The following is a 14,211-nucleotide window of genomic DNA, read 5'->3' as shown; positions in this document are numbered from 1 at the left end:
TCGCGGAAACCGAAACGCGTAACAAACAAGCTGCGTTAGTTCTGTTGCGCAAGGTAAAAAGGTCGTAAGTCATGACGGCGTTTCGCTGTAAAGCAAAGAGTCAACGTTTTGCCGAGATGCAAAAGCAATTCCAATTTCATTTCCTTCATGAAAAGCAATTCCAGGCTCATTCCCCTTATGAGAATAACGCAGTCTCTTCGTGGAACAATATTTCGGTGAGGAACAAAGTATATTATTCCTTGCTTAATTCACCTTTTGTAAATTGTGAAGAGATTTACAGATATATATATATATATATATATATATATATATATATATATATATATATATATATATATATATATATATATATATATATATATATATATATATATACAGTATATGTATATATATACACACACACAATGGAGAGGAAGTAAAAACGGCTATATAATAGTGTGGAGGCCTGTGAGATGGACAACTTAAGGGCATTTCCTAGCCCGACCCGAAGAAAACAAGACAAAGGAAAATGACCAAACACAGAAACTGGAAATAGGTCTTTGTTTGAAAGAAGAAAGGATTACAAGTCGGGAAAATAGAAGCAATGAGAGAATTCCAAAGATTTCTGGTGTAAAGGGGATGGGAAATAAAACAACAGTTCGACGTCTCCAATACCACGATGTCGGAAAAATTTAGACAAATCAATCAGAATACGAATAACGTCCGCCCAAACCTATGCTATTTTCAGATGAAAATCTAATATTTGTGAGGAAGTGACGAATTGACAAAAAAAACTAATAAAAGAAAACTGTATTTCGTTCTGAGGCAAAAAGTGACCGAAATAAAAACAGCTGAAAACATGCGAGAAATAATGAAAAAGACAGGAATTTCTAAAAATGCGAAACAACACAAGGGGAGGTAAAACCTTTGGTCAGGATGTCATGTAATTTGAGAAAACAGGAAAAGTATTCACAGCAGGTTTGACTTCTGGATTAAACTGTTTTCCGATCTTTGTCCTTTATTCCCATTTCCCATCTTTTTTTTTTTTTTATCGTACAAGTAAAAACAAAGCAAAATTACATTCAGTTAGGAACAAAATTAAACGCAAAAGAAAAAGTAGATGCCAAATTTTCATTATCCGGTTCAGTGTACATACATGCATACATACTTACATACATAAATACATATGTTAATAACCTTTCAGTAATTAATTCCTTATCGCCTAAGATAAGATTGAAGCGGCTTCCTCGGGTAAAGTCTAACTTTAACTTCTAACTTTATCATTAAATCTCCATAAAAAAATTATGAATAAAAAAATGAAGTGAAAGCTAGTCTTTTCTTACAAACCTTCTGTGAATTCTACCTGCTAATTAACTCACAATCATAAAAAACAGATACCTGGTGAAAAGCATATATAATCCCATAATAAAAACAGCTGGACATGATCAGTACACATCCAGGAGCGAGTAATCTTGTAATTTTCACCAACCAAACCATCTAATCTAACAACTAAGTAATTATTGCATGTTACTTAAAATCAAGAAAAAGATCAACTCTGCCACAGTCAAACAAATATATATATATATATATATATATATATATATATATATATATATATATATATTATATATAATTATATATGTATTTGTATACATATATATGTGTGTATATATATATATATATATATATATATTATATATATATATATGTTTTTTTATATATATATATATTTCATTGAGCGTGTTTTTTTTTTAATAAGCGTGCCAGGACACGGCTAGGTTACCATTCAGCAATAATAATCACCCCATGGGGCTCTTTACATACCTCGGTGTTTGGTGCTATCGCTGGGATTCCATTCCGTTACCCGGAAGTTTAATCTTCTTGCTTCGCGCCAAGTGTCGCATGACTGGCTGAAGTCTTACTTATTCAAGCGTAACATTAATAAGATGGTCTTCTACTTTGGCCAGATATATTTGCCCAGTATTTCTTGCGTGTTTTTTCACTTTCGCGTTCTATCAATTTTCGTTTATTAGTTGGTGTTCCTGCCTCTCTCCCTCGTGGTGAGGTAGTTATTTTGTTTAATATCCCTGTGATATATTTCTCCTTGATTCGTTTTGTTCATATTTTGGGAGTGTTTCTGTCTCTCTCTTTGTATATCAATAATTTTTAAATACCCCATTTGCTCCTTCATATTTTCTAAAATCTTTTCCCTTTTTAAGAAGTTTTTTGTTGCCCCCCCCCATGGTGATTATTTTTTTCCAAGTAATATTTTGCTCTTTATTTTCTGTACCAGTTTTTCTTTGCTTGTCTTTCCACGTCTAATTCATTTTTGCCTGTATTTACCTGTCATTTGCTCTTTACTTTCCTAAAATTTATTCCTTGGGTATTATTATATATGAGCTTTTTTTATTTCACCAGAATTTCAAAATGTATAATTACTTTATGCCAACGCTGTGTTTTCATATATTTACTTGACAGATCCACTTTATATAGAATAAAATAAGCTTTTCATTTGATTAAATTCCTTCAGTACTGTATATCAGGTGTATACAATAGTCAAATTAACTTTGCATATGACTTTAATCATCAGAGTGCATCTTCATTTAAGATAACATCTTTTAAAATGACATTTCTTCAATAAAGGTCTCATCTGACCCCTCTCATCTGACCCCGATAAACAGAGACAGAATGTTAAATAAAGATTTAGCTGTAAGGAAATGGAATCTGAGAATTCAGATATTCTTTTCCTAAGTAAACAATGACATAAGCTAAGCATATATGGGTCGTACTTTCATTTACCTTGCCGTTGACCTTTCTACTTACTTATTCCAGACCTGAATAAGCTTGGGGTGATCTTCAGTCAATCGATGGATACCTGTTCTGCAAGTTATTTTGAAACCTGCTGTCGCATTCAGTCAGATAACACACACATATAGAGGCAGCATTAATTTATCGATAGAGAGAGAGAGAGAGAGAGAGAGAGAGAGAGAGAGAGAGAGAGAGAGAGAGAGAGAGAGAGAAATGCACATATAGACATTCATACATCAATAGTAAATACATATGTACAAACATAGGGAAGGAAACTGATAAGTTCACACGTATGATAAGGAACCTATGCACTTTGAAAGAAAATGAATTCATACATTTACGCAAACATACATTCATTCAGAGAGAAATTCGAACCAGAACGTACACACATACATAAAATTACGTACATCAAAAGAGAGGGGAAAAAATTAGTACAGTCACACATGTATAGAAGAACGTTTGGTCAGAGAAAGAGAGAGAGAGAGAGAGAGTGACTCAACCTCGTTAATCTTCCAGTACGTGACGGAATGTTGTCTCTCCCTGAGGTTGATTCAAGAGACAGAAACAGATTAATTTATCAGGACATGTTCGCCGTCGAGGGAGGAATCTTAAAATAAAAAAAAAATTGTCTGTAGCAGAGACCATCGATGTTTTGACCAGCAAGCGTATCTAGAATGAATCATTAAATGAGGAAGAATGGTTGATTAGAAAACCTGCGCTTAACTACGTTTGTATAAACGGTGATATTCGCAAGTTTACGTTTACGTACATATGTATGCCTGTGTCTTTGGTAACCGTGCGCGTGTATTTATATATGTATATGAATCGCAAACACACTATATATATATATATATATATATATATATATATATATATATATATATATATATATATATATATAAATTTCTGACTATCATCAGACCAGGTCTCTCATATATTGCCCACTGGGCTTCTAAAAGGGACCGTCACTAAGTTGTGCTGGGTTGTTGATGATTTCTATATACCCCATTGACTGGGTTCACACACACGTTGTGTGGACACGCAAACACACACACACACACACCAACATATATATATATATATATATATATATATATATATATATATATATATATATATATATATATATATATATTTATGTATGTGTAGTGCAAGGAAATACTAATAATAATTATACGACTATCTGCATCTGCTAGCCAATGGTTTACAGTATAGGATTCGAGTCTACTTTTGTCAGGATTTGAATCATCCACCTGTCCACGGAAGCGTGTGGCTGTTGTTATTATGGCCGCTTGATTCATATTTCGAAAATGTAAGGTGCGAGTATTATTAGTATTGTCACTATCACTATTACTGTTAGTAGTATTAGAATGATTAACACTATTTTGGTTCTGGTTAGTTGTGTTATAAATATATATATATATATGTTGGTGTATATATATATATATATATGTATGTGATATATTATAATATATATATATATATGTTGAGTGTGGTGTGTGTGTTGCGTGTACGTGTGTATACCCCAGTCAATGGGGCATATATATATGATATTCATATATATATATATATATATATATATATATATATATATATATATATATATATATATATATATATAGTGTGTGTGTTTGCGATTCATGTACACAACTAACCAGAACCAAAATAGTGTTAATCATTCTAATACTACTAACAGTGATAGTGACAATACTAATAATACTCGCACCTTACATTTCGAAATATGAATCAAGCGGCCATAATAACAACAGCCACACGCTTCTGTGGACAGGTGGATGATTCAAATCCTGACAAAAGTAGATTCGAATCCTATACTGTAAATCATTGGCTAACAGATGCAGATAGTCGTATAATTTCAGGGGGGAATAACAGATGAAAGAGCTAAAATAAATGAAGCCTTGTTGCTTGTCAGCTCAGAACATGGAGACGCTCATAAAAGTTTGAATTCCACAAGTTTTAGCAAACTTAATAACTATGTAGAATTTAAAGAAATTTGTTTATCACTCTGGGAACCAGTAAATAAGACTGACAGCACAACTTAGTGACGGTCCCAAGCCCAGATGAATATTGGGACAGGCTGGGGTCAAGAACGACATCAGTCCCTAAAGCAACTGTCAAAACCACTTATGAAATGACCATTTCAAGATAGAAGTAACTGGAGGACTTTCTTTAGAGACAGCGACCCATACTCTGATAAAACTTAGAAAATAGGATATATATGAGTGTTTAAGTGTAATACGCTTATCACTGTTAATTAGATGAGAATGAGACCAGAATCAATTTAGATACAATCCCTGTAACATTATTGTGCTGACTTCGTAGATTTTTTATGTCTCTGATTAAAGTCTAATAACATGAGCCAAAATCCGAGAAGAAGCACTCAGAGCCAGATCTCCGAGTGAAATCCAAATAATTTATTTCGATTTCATTTTGACCCAAACAGGAGCGGGGCGGAGTCAATAAATGGAGAGAACAATGAGGTATAAAAAGAGAAAAACTCGTTCGCACTTTTATGTGCTGTGATAAAAACAAAATAACTTTTGCTTTAGATGTTTCCAGACAAATTAAACTGCGCTAGAAGAGGCTTTTTTTTGAGGGGGGGTGGTGGTAGGCGCCGGTGGGTTTAGGAGCAGTTATATAAAATTAATTTTTTTAGGAGTTCCAGTGACCAGTCTCTACTGATTATTATTATGAATATGAATATATATATATATATATATATATATATATATATATATATATATATATATATATATATATATATATGTATATAGTCTAGACTGGAATACAGTAGTATTTAAAAATATTCATGAATTCACTCAATACTTTCAATGAACAGATTTCTTACTGTGTTTAATCTGAAATGTCAGTTAACTCATGTGACTGACAGTTATGGCAATAGAACCTTGCGATCAAATTGTTTGTCGATATGTTAATGCAAAAAATAAATTATGATTATTATTCGACACAATCCTAAAGGACAGCAACTTGTATAACAGTCTTCCACAAAATTGAATGTTGTACATGGCATTACTCTCTCTCTCTCTCTCTCTCTCTCTCTCTCTCTCTCTCTCTCTCTCTCTCTCTCTCTCTCTCTCTCTCTAAAAATAAAAATATTCAAACGGTCCACTACATATTTTCTTAATAATAGTTAAGCAACTTAATAAAAAATATTCGAACAGTCCACTACATATTTTCTGAATAATAGTTAAGCAACTTTCTGCTTCAGCATTAAACGAGAAGTTCTAGATGTATCTACTATGTATGAATGTATAAATGCAAGGACTCACCAGTCTGCTCTGATATATATGACAGGGGAAAAAGGAAATTCTTTAGAAAAATGAATGCTATTTTCTTTTTACCATTCAGGTGATGCAAGGAGCGATTTCATGCTGTTTATGTATGTGTGTGCACATAGAGGCTAAGTCTACAGTACATCCTTACTGAATGCTTAATTCAACTTTTGCCGTAAATCTTGTTTGTGCACTTTTACGCTGCTTTCATTCTAGTCTCCTCTTTGCATTTTTGTACACCAAGATGTCTGTGTGTTTGTGTGCGAGTGTATCTTTGTGTACGACTCTTTCCTCGTCCACTGATATGTAAATGAGATGCAAATTCTCCATATTTCGTTAAATGTTTGATCATATTTCGTTAAATGTTTGATTGACCTGTTTGTAAGAGAGCGAACTAACTTGCCTTTTTTGTCGGTGCTGGTAAATATTCATCCGTACTATCTTGCATAAGGAAGATGCGGTTTCTTAACGCTTGGTTGGATGCTTCGACGAATGCTTGCGAGTCTGATAGTCCATTAATCATAGTGCTTACAAGATTACAAGCTCTTCTGCCTCCTTATACAGTGCGCTGTCTACTGGAACGCTGTCCAGATGCTTTTGGGAACAAAATGAGAATATGGGGAAAATAAACACAAATTTAAGTTTTCATTTTTAAATCCGTTTGTTTACCATCAAGCGCGTTAGGCAAGGTATGGACAATAAAAAAACCACACATATACCCACGGACACAAAAATTACAATAAAGAAGATAACGAGCAGAAAAAAAAAAACACATGAAAATCAGTAGCATTCCTTATCAGAGCCAAATGCTGAAGGTTTGAACTAAGGAAGACGAAAATTACGAACAGGAAATGCAACAATTAAGAAAAAAAGTGGGTGGAGAACCATATTTGCTTACACAAACCGGTTACTATGAAAATTAGCAATAGGAAAACCATACTTTTAATTTACTGCTTTCTCTTTTAAAAGCTACCGACAAATTGGACTTCCCAACAAGCAAGAATGAAAGACAGACAGGCAGGAAGAAAATCTACAGCCTCTCTGTTTATTTTGAGGAAGTGACAACATGGACTTAGGAAAAGCAAATCAACGGCCTTGTCTGTCAGTATAAAATCCTGAGTAACTGACATCATGGATTTGGCAAAGCGAAGGAGTAATGAGGGAACAGAGTACATCCAAATCTATATAAAAGATCAGGCGAGTCTAGTTTTGCTTTTAAGGCAAAGGTATTTCTACCCTGAATGATCTTACTAACTCGAAGATTGTCTTAGTTTTATTTCTGTGGATGGTGTACACTACACATGTGCAGGCATTCATGCTCACATACACACAAAGCTTTTGAGTCTGTTTCCTTAGAGATAAATTGTACAATGAATTATGTGTCCGCTGGTTAGTGGAATGTGGCGGGTCAGAGCCAGTTTGGGGAAAGGCATTGGACTAACACCCTCAGCCCAAAAACTTTGCTGGGGTTGCAAATGTTAACGCTCTCTGAAGCCAAAGCTCTGAGGAGAAAAGGGTACGGTGTATTTTTTGATGGATTCTATGTGCCCACAAAGGTTACATGTGAGAGAGTCTAGTATTATATTTGTTATCTGTTTTTACTTTATCCCTCATATTTTGTCTTGAACATTTAACATGGGTGAAGGTTACTGTTATTACTGTCGAAGATCCTGGTTACTGTTATGTATACCGAACCGTATACCGAGGTAAAAGTCGAAAATATAAAAGCAAAAGAAATTTAGATTAAAAGAAAATAACGGTAGTTTTTGCGATTTATTTTTGTCTTTTACATTTTTATAAACCATAAAGAAAGTGAAAGTAACTGAAGAGATTCACATAAGGAAAAAGAGGAGACCTGAAGTTTTTTGTGAAGGTTTATTTTTTGTTTCTAAGATTCCAAAAAAGGAAAAAACTGAAAGTAGGCAAAAAAAAAAAAGTTAGATCTCTTTCGAAAATGAAAAGGATATTACAAAAATTTTGAGTATTTATTGCGCGTTTTGTGGTGATTTAGCGAGTTCGAAATAATCAACACAAACTTAGAGAGCTATAGTGTCCAGTATTAAAAAATCTTCCTATATATTCCTTTGAGAATTTAAGTGATGAAGAGTGAGGGAAAGATATAATGATCCTTTGCGACAATTTTCTGTATTGATATCTGAGACAATAAAATTCAGATAAGACAGAAGACATCAAGAATGCCGGGAATTCAGTTGAGATGCATTTTACTTGAAGCCAAACAAAGTAAAAAAGAAAAAGGAAAGTCAAAGGTAAAGAACGATGCATAACGGATAAAAACATCATTTAGGGAAAATTAATTACTAGCCATCAATTTAAAGAGCAAATAGCATGTAAATAATTGAGTGAAGCCTTTATAACAGTGCCTTAAGCCATTCATGAAAATGAGGGAATATTAAAAGTAGGGTAAACGAAAACAAAAGATTTCTCCGTATACTGCCAGAGCGTTCATACACATCATTACCCAGTCTGCAATCTTCCAATCTAGAGCGCTAGCTAATAGTATGGTACAAAACATAAACTCAAGGATTTATATTAAGTGATCCCCTTCCTCCAACTCCAAATTACGAAGCTCTGGAGCCGGTATTGCTGCAATTTGTGTAATGAGCAATGAATAAAATTTTGGAGATTGAAAGGCAGTAATGACCCCCTCGAAGAAAAATGAGGATAGGATGAATTGGCTGGGATGGTCTTGTTATGGATTCCAAGTTGGTTTTCTGAGGATAATGGACTAACACGCTCTCTCTCTCTCTCTCTCTCTCTCTCTCTCTCTCTCTCTCTCTCTCTCTCTCTCTCTATGTATGTATATGTATGTATATATATATATATATATATATATATGTGTGTGTGTGTATGTATGTATGTAGATATATTGTGTGTAAACGTGTGTATTTTATTTCTCTGTGAATGATAATGAAGGAGATATGATGAGTTATTTCTAATTATTAACGTAAGGAATGTAAGAATGTAACATTACTGACCTTTTTATTAAGCAACGGTAAGTCAGTTTGTAAATCTAAAAAAATAATAACATTTAAGGTAAAAAATGGATGTGTTTGAGTATAGAAAAGTTAATATGAAAAGAATTTCGTACATAAAGATAAATACCACCCCCCCTGCAAAAAAAAACTTCAAAGAGTAAAAGATTTCTTAGGAATAATAGTCGTTCTGCCCTTCTAAGTAGCAAAAAATACGAGATCGCCAGCTGTGCTGATAAGCTCTTAAGAAATAAATTCACTGTTCGAAGAATTATTCCACCAGCTTAAGATTTTGCAAAGGGAATTTTTATGCTTTATTAGCCTTGAGAATGAACAAAAGTTCCTCTAAACATATGCTCCATTTTTCAAGGGATCAAATTTATAGCTCGCATTCTTCGTTGGTAAGCTGATAAGACGAAATTGTGTCCAGAAAATGCCAAGGCTCTGCCACGCTGGAGGAAATACAAAGAAAGTTATGCTCTCTGTTAGTCAAAATTGAAGACATTTTTACTTTTTTTTTTTTTCTTAAGCTTGTGTAAAGGCAAAAACAAGTATTACTGGTAACGAAAGCACATTGTTGTAATAGTATATATTTTTCATGAATTAAGAAAAATAATCTTTTATGCCATTTTTCGTTAAATTAACAAAGAACAGATCAGTCTCTCGAGGATACTGTAATGCAAAGATCACCAAATGAAACAGTTAAGCAAGTGGAACAGGCCACAGACCAAAAGAGAAGATTATTATTGAGAAATATGCTTTTATTTATTTGTTTCTTCTTATCTTCTTTGTATTTCCTCTCCGCCCTACTTCTTCTTTACCTCATACCTCGTTTATTTACAAATGGAAATGATTGATTTAGTAAGCGATAAAAGTTATTTCGTTTCCGTATGGGAAAATACCGTAAGATCACAGAGCGAGAGAGAGAGAGATTTTTGCAGATATATAGTGTTGCATATCAATAAGGACACTATTTTCCCTTAGCCTTCAAAGAGGCAGAGTGAGAGAGAGAGAGAGAAAGAGAGAGAATATTAAGAGTAGATATTTGTTCAGACAATACGGCTCTTTTAATCAGCTCAATCAATGTAAACATCGTTCGTAAATTTCTTCCCGGTGACATACAAAACGTGTAGGGAATATGTTATCTTCTTTATGTCATTAAAAAAGAATCTAGATAAGTATATCCCAGTAGGTCTCTCTCTCTCTCTCTCTCTCTCTCTCTCTCTCTCTCTCTCTCTCTCTCTCTCAATAAGTTAAAGATAAACAAGCCTTTTTTCGTTACCCGTAGACAATGATTAAATGATGCCAAGGAAATCATTACCACTTAATGAGGACCATAAATCTTTGTGGTTACGCTATATTGCTACAACGAGCGTAAGTGGGCTGTTGTTTACTGGTATGTGTTAGTAGAAAAATTGCTTGAAGCGTACTTTTTCATGCATATATTTGTAAGTACAAACATTGTTATTGGGTAAAATTATATATATATATATATGCTGTATATATATACACACACATATATACATACATGCTTATATAAATATAACTTGAGTACCAAACCTGAATTCGACAGGAATATGTATACTAGGGTCGAAGTCAATGCTTGTCACTCTTTATTGATTTGGGTAGTATTCAGAGAAAGTGTATTGATCATGTTTAAATTCTCCTTGGGTCTACACTAATCCCTACGTTTAGAGAATTCAATTCTAATGGAACTTTTAATCAAATTAACGATCGCTCGCATCCTCATATAAGCCTCTGACCTAGTACCTCCATTACCTTCGCATCATCCTTCGTATTATTCGAACAGGAAAATCATAATCAAAATTTCTTAGAAAGCCGCCTCCTCCAAGTATGCAATACCTACTTGAAAACGACCATTACTGCAAATTAGATCTGCATTCGACCAGAATTAGCGAAAGAAAAAATTGAATTGTAAGACTTTAGGTAAAAAGTTGCCCTCCTTAAATGTCAAATGCACATGAAGAAGAAGAGAAAGAAGAAGAAGAAGAAGGTCGGTCTGGAGAATCAGCCTCAGAGATGAGACATAAATAAATGGGCCAGACAGATAAAGAGGTCTGAACAAACAGATAGTGGTTCGGATAGACAGCTCATGGACGGAGGCATTTCTTAATCATTTACGTAAAAGAAATAAAAGTCACTTATACCAAAATCCACTTGAGATATGAGAGGTCTCGAAAATTGTAAAATCACTGAAAAAAAAATCGAGGGCAGATTATATTCTGAAACTTTGTAAAAAAAAAAAAAAGTGTATATTTGATGATGCCTTGTTGAAGTAATAGAAGATCTAGATAGCATCTGTAAATAGAAACGTAATCTATACTTATACATTTGTACAACTATTTCCCACAGCTTTTGCATGCATTAAAACCAACTACAACTACTTCACCTACAATTGCGGCTACGTGTACAACTAACATTACTAGTCTTACTATTCCTCTTCTGGTACTTATTATACTACCAAAGCTGCTACTAAATCACCGCCATGCATTCAGCCTTGTGGAAATAGGTTTCCTAATTTCTTTTTTTCAAGAACATCAGTTACGAAGTTAGTAAGGGATAGACAGTAATAGCTCAGACACTAATACCTAGCAAGTAATAGCTCAGACACTAATACCTAGCAATTCACTGACAAAATTCAGCCATGTAACAAAAAGAGAACACTGTTATTACTACTGCTGGTTCTTGCGCTATTAATAATAACTTGGGTGTGTACGCCTCTGCTTTCTCTTAACAGAAATATCAAATGTTAAAGTTTCAAATGTCGTTAGAGCAGCTCAATCCGATTTATAATCTCGTATTGATAGAACTTTAACAAACGCGGGGTTGCATCTTTTCAAATCAACTCGCCACGAAATCATGTAAAGGTTGGGAGCACTTTCTCAGTTGCTGCACTGGTAGGTGGGTATACCTATAAATTTTTCAGTTGGCTGTAACAATGGCAGTATTATACATTCTTTTTTCAAAAATTCACATAAACATTTCAGTACTAAGCCAGTATTCTTAATTTTTAGAATTGCTCGTAGCTTCATGTCAAGTACTAACATGAAAGATTTTAATCATAGTTCAGCTTTCCATGAAAAGAGAAATAAATCAATAGCAACTGACTATAGTAACTTTCATTAGCGCCCGATAGTTGTAAAAACTTTCGTAAACTTAGAGGTATATGATGAAGCATATCAAAATACAAAACGCATTTATAAAATATATTAAACATACTTCAGCCTTTCGGTTACATGAAATGTGAAAAATTTGAATTGATGATAGGTACACTTTTTGATTTCAGTAAAAAAGGATGGTAAGAAATAAATTTTGAAAGATGAAAAGGTATGGTGAAGCATAAAACAGTTCATAAAGTACGTTATCAGTAACTAAAACATCTCATTTATATGGCGATTGAAAGAACAAGGTTTTAATATTCTTGAGGATTACATTACTTGTTACTTGAAGTCATTTTTTTTAATAAATTCACATGAAATACTGGAGCATGCAATAACCGTAGGTAGCATATCTCAAGATTCAGCAAGTGGGTAATACTTATAAAAATATATATATAATACAAACAGGAATAAGGACACAAAACAAAGGATACCATAGAATGTCGAAATGGCAAAAACTTGAAGCACTAAAAAGGCGAATGAAAAATTAAAATATAAAAAAGTAGGAAGTAATTGTAAGATATCAGAAAGAAAATGGACTCCTCACCAGTATAAGCAATCCCGAAGTAAAAAGGATTTTAATCCTAACTGGGGGACCAAGTTTCTTGTACTTGACGACGTGGAAGAAGAAGAAGAAGAAGATTTGGAGGTTAGCATCTTCTCTCTATGTGAGACATACGAAGCACCTTGAACAGGAACCAGAGTAAAACGAAAGAAAAAAATATTCATATGTTCTAAATGTCAGGCCTTCACCCCTGCTGTAGAACCACACCCAAATGGTGCGAGACAGGAACAAACATCATTTAATGTACATTAGAATTCCGGTTGTGTTGGGCATGTTACATATTTTTTTTTATTATTACACCTAGTAACAATAAATCAAGTATATGATTAAGCTGGCTTGTACAATTATTTAAAAACTAATACTCTCAAAAAATATGTTAGTTGCAGTATACGCAGATATGATATACATACATATATATATGTATGTATGTCTTTACGTATGTATATTATTCAGTTAATGTATTTCTTCTCCTACCTCAGAAAGCAAAGCTAATTTTGACAGAGTTCCTTCGTCTCGATTCCTTAGGCGCCTATACTAAAAAAGTAACTTCACCTTCTGAATATGTTATTCAAATCATGTTCACTGAATATGATCAAATATCCTTTGACTTACTTTAGATGAACATATTGCATTAAGAGATCATTGGATTTAGTGCAATTAGCCATTGGAGGTATGAAAGGAATAAAATTTATTGTCTGAGTGGTATTTCTAGATATTCGGATAATGATTTTAGATTTCAAAGCCTATTTCCTGATACTCTTTCAAGTGTCAATAAAATAGATTGCTCACACAACCTTTATTTGCTGTAAATTTAGATAAAACATTATTATGACTTTTTCTTATTTCAAATGCACGAGTATACTACTTTCATTTATAATATGATAAAACAGTCTGTGATTTACCTCCAAAACCTTACAAAGTAAGAGTTCATTCTTGTCTAAATAGTTTATATACAATGTAAAAAAGGTCTTTAGGCGCCACCATCATCAGTACTGGCAACCTTTCTGAGTGAGTGCCACCGATTGTTATCGGTAGGTTGCCACGACACAATAATGAAACCTTCAGACTCATACTTTCAGTTTCAGTACCTAAATAATTAAAGGTACTGCCTTACGCATTTCTAATATTTTTCTCTTTTTGATTTACATATAGATCAGGAAGCTGGAACTATCTGTTTTTTTTTTTTTTTTCATTGCCAAAATATACCAAGACACATGCTCTGATCCGCTGACCTTTTCAGACGCGACAGAAAATATGAAACTGAAGAATCAAACACGAATTGAACATGACACCTTAGCATTGCTAATACTTCGATGTTGGTGACAGTTGTGATGCAACGAAGAGATCGCTATGGTACGCATTTCCATTTCAGATCG

This window comes from Macrobrachium rosenbergii, chromosome 15 (genome assembly GCF_040412425.1).
Source record: "Macrobrachium rosenbergii isolate ZJJX-2024 chromosome 15, ASM4041242v1, whole genome shotgun sequence".
NCBI lineage: Eukaryota > Metazoa > Arthropoda > Malacostraca > Decapoda > Palaemonidae > Macrobrachium > Macrobrachium rosenbergii.
Note: the sequence above shows the minus strand (reverse complement) of the source record.